We start from the raw sequence: 4,310 nt of genomic DNA, 5'->3' as shown, positions 1-4,310 counted from the left end.
TTGGAATTCATTTTCTGGACCAAACATTTCAACAATGTAGCTTGAATGACTCGTGCTTGACCTACAATGAACTGTGAAGTTTGCCTTATAAAGTATCTTGAGCACGATGATGTCCGAACAATCATTCAGATGATTTGAGCTAGCTCCCACAACAAAGAAGTAAATCAGATTCAAAATTTAAAGAAATATGAATCAGAATAAGCTATAACCAGAATCATAGTTTGAATTAAAAAACAAGCAAAATCTGAATAAAAATATTGTTTAATTAAAATGAAAATCTTTACAGAATATCATCAAGATAATGCCTGATGTTTGTATTCATATATTTTTTTTTATTTTTTTTACTTCAACAGAAGCAACCTGTTTGTCTCTGACACTGATCACTGAGATTGGGTAGAGAGATCTTGGTTCTGCATTCATGTTTTTTTGCCAGTGTTGCCAGAACCATGTTTTTGCTAGACCAGCTGTGCAGTGATTCTGGCCAGAGAACTAGTCTCTCCCAGTGAAGTCGGATTATTCTACAATTTTTTTTTGGTGTTCAGTTTGACTGTAAATTACCAAATAAGTTTCTTTCTCTGCCTGCCTGTCTGCCTCTGTAGTATGTACCCCTCTCTCTCCCCATCTCGCTCTCTGTCTCCTCCTCTCCCTCTTCCTCTCGCGCTCTGTGTTAGTGTGTGTGTGTGTGTGTGTGTGCGTGTGTGTGTGTGTGTGTGTGTGTGTGTGTCTGTGTGTGTGTGTGTGATTACACAGCCTGCTGCTGTTGGCAGGTCAGTGTGAGTAGACTGTGGGAACATGGGGAGATTATGTGTTCGACTCTGGTCCTCCATATACCTCTGGATGAGAGGAGGAGGAGCCACAAGCAAGAGCCATAGAGGGAGATGACGGGAGGGAGAGGGAAAGAGAGATAGAGAGAGGGAAAAGAGATGGAGGGGGAGAGAGATAGGAGGATTTGGGTTTTCCTGAATTAATCTCTTAGGCTTTCATTTGGGTGCATGAGATTGTGATTGTTTTGTACATCTATGTTGTTTGTGTGTGTGTGTGTGTGTGTGTGTGTGTGTGTGTGTGTGTGTGTGTGTGTGTGTGTGTGTGTGTGCGTGTGGTTGTGTGTATACAGACATTAAGGCAGTGGGTCTAATCAAACCACTGTTCCAGCGATTACACTTGAGGCTGCAAAGAAGGTTTTAGGTGGCGTCATACCTGCACGCTTGTGTGTGTGTGTGTGTGTGTGTGTGTGTGTGTGTGTGTGTGCACGAGCGTGTGTGTGGTGTGTGCTTGTCTCTACCTCTGGGTGCACATGTCAGATGTGGTGGGTGTGGCCGAGCAGCGGTTGGCTTCAGATCTGTGGCAGGGCAGCTCTGTAGGGCGCGCGCTACCGACTGATGACAGAGGGAGGGAGGGAGAGTCACTGAACACACGCGGCTCAATGCTGAGCGCAGACCGATGAGTCTGTAGTCAACTCAGCCTCTCTCTCATTACCTACTCAGACTACAGGCCATGTTCTGACCTCAAAACACAGCTTGGGCGTGCGATCCGTGTGTGTTTGTGTGTGTGTCTGTGTGTGTATGTTTTGTGGAAGGAAGTCAGTGTGAAAAACTAGCATCATTCACATGCACACAACAAAACCAACACCGAACCTGCAAGGAAGACCAGATCCTGCAAATTAAAAAGGGAAGGGAATGCTCTGGTTTTATCTTTTACCTCAACCGTCCATGTATGTACAATCTTTTTTCACCCTGTTCTTTCTTTCTCTCTATATCTCGTGTAGAGCAGCAAACACTCACCTTCTGTTTGCTATGAGCTGAGCTTTGGGCCCGTTTCCATGGCAACACCCACAGCACTCTATGAGAGCAATAGTGACAGTGCCACGATGCACGTCATTGTCCGTTTTCTCTATGGTCCCGCCCCCTTCCTCCCCCTCCCCTCTGGCTTTAATTTATATTGAAGGCTGCAATGTTCTAATTACACAAAAAAAAATTTTTTAATTATTTAGTGAATTATGTGTTAATAGTGGAGCTCATCCCACAGGAATCTTGACAATGTAGCTTCTGTCTTTAGCCAGGTTCCTTCTGCCTTCATTTAACACATTCTGGTGTAATCCATAGTTCGATCTAGAAAGACTTTAAATGCTTTCATCATCAGTCCTAGGCACTCTTTCATGATATGCATGTCCCTCACATAAATGTATGTAGATGTGATATTTTTAGTCTAGTCATTTGAATCTTTTTAAAATATTACGGGCCATTTGGTGGGTTCTGTCGTCCGCGGCGTCTCAAAATATAATGAGTGCATAGATTCTTAGCATGGAGGGCCCCAGGGGGAAACAAACCCCATTTAAGTTCCATGCTCTACCAGTTGAGCTGCCAATTGAGCTACCCAGGACCATAGCACCCTAATCTACGTTACTCTTAAAGCTTTGGTCTTGTGTAGAATCTTTGCATCTCAGCTCATTCGGAACGACGGCATAGAAAATGACATGCAGAATGACAACCAGGCCATTCAAAAGAAAACGATTCTAATCCTCTATCTTTCAGCATGTTCCTTTCAGACAAGAGGAAAAGAAAAGGGAGAGAGGGCTTGAAGGTGTAGCACTTTTTGCTAGTATAAGAAAGTGAAGAATTGTGTGAACATGAACCAACATTTAATGTGGATGTTGAATTAAAATGTTGGTATTTAAATAAAATATATTGCGTTAAAGGTTTTCACACATTGCATGAAATCCAAAAGTAAAATGGAAAATGGCTGTTGGGCTAAATATGTAGGAGACCAAGCTACAAAAGTTCCTGGAACACAGATATGGTTATGATGAGAGATATGATTTGAGGTTCTGCTTAAAAATTGGTTGGGGACTGATGAACCGCCTACAGAGAGTAGTGCTCTATTTTTGTAAACATCTATTGTTCATTTATCAATTAGAAATGGCACCAGCCACATATAACTTTATTACAAGGGTGAAACAAGCGCTTATTAATCCCTCTATTTTGACACCATGCCTATTTTATGTAGTTGTGTCTCTACTTACGTGGACTGTGCCCTGGAAAATGTAAATTCTGGACAACTGCTTGAAAAAGTCAGTGTGGAGCTAAGAGGAAGGCAGTTCTACTGTGTTTTCATTTCAATCAGACTTCTGCTTGATGCTGTATTTATAAATAGATGCTCTCTCTGTCTGTCTCTCTCTCTCACTCTCTCTCTCTTGCGCGCTCTCTTTATCATTCTCTCACTATCACTCTCTCTCACTCACTCTATTTCTCTCTCGCCCTCTCTCTCGCCCTCTCCCTCTCTCTCTAATTCTCTCGCTCTCTCTCTCACCCTCTCTCTCGCCCTCTCACTCCGCCCTCTGTCTCTCTCTCGCTCTTTCTCTCTCTCGCTCTCTCTCGCCCTCTCTCTCTCTCTCTTGCCCTCTCTCTCTCGCTCTCTCTCGCCCTCTCTCTCTCTCTCGCCCTCTCTAAGCTAAGTCAAGACCAAATTGTGTGTAGGAAGGAAGCGCGACAAGCAATTATTTTGACCTTAGCAACCTGCTCCGTCCTTAGAGTGCTTTGCACTTTGAAAAAAAAATTTGAGAAAATAAGTAGTACAGTACACACATGGCTTTCAGTGAGACTTACTGGCCACTTCTCTAGAAAATACATTCCTCATGTTTCATGGATGCCTCAATGTAATACAACCACGTGTTGGTCTTTAGACTTGTTGACTGCTTGAGTCGTTGATTAGTCACTGACTTCAATCTGTCTTTGTCTCTGTTTATCATAACTGGGATCACATCGAAGAATGCAGAAAATATCTGAATGACTGGTATTATCACGATGGAAGAAATTCATTATTAGGGTTTGATTGTAAAGATGATACAATTTCTGTACTGGTTAATATAATACTTGCTGTATGAGTCTTCTACTCATAGTATATTGCCGACATAAAAAAGCAGATTGGACTGCTCAATGTTCTTGCTGTGTCTGTGTTGTGACATCAGAACAAGTCTTTAGTTGTACCAAATATAGGACAAATCAATGCTAGACAATCTATAGCAGCGTCCGGTCTCGTGGTAAACACAGCGCTGAACATTCTAGTGGTGGCCAGGATGTGTTTGTATAGGCGCATGTGCGTGCTGATTTGTTTAGTTTTGGGAGGGAGGGAATACTGTTGTGTATCCCTGTGTTAACTATCTATTTGTGAGCACTGTGCACTATTTGGTAACACACACACACACACACACACACACACACACACACACACACACACACATTCAATCACATACACAAGATCACACACACATGCATTCACTCACACAAACAAATACACACACTCAAGAATTTCTT

This window comes from Pollachius pollachius (assembly GCF_949987615.1).
Source record: "Pollachius pollachius genome assembly, chromosome: 9".
Classification (NCBI taxonomy): Eukaryota; Metazoa; Chordata; class Actinopteri; order Gadiformes; family Gadidae; genus Pollachius; species Pollachius pollachius.
The sequence above is the reverse complement of the archived record's forward strand: the minus strand, read 5'-3'. Positions refer to the sequence as shown.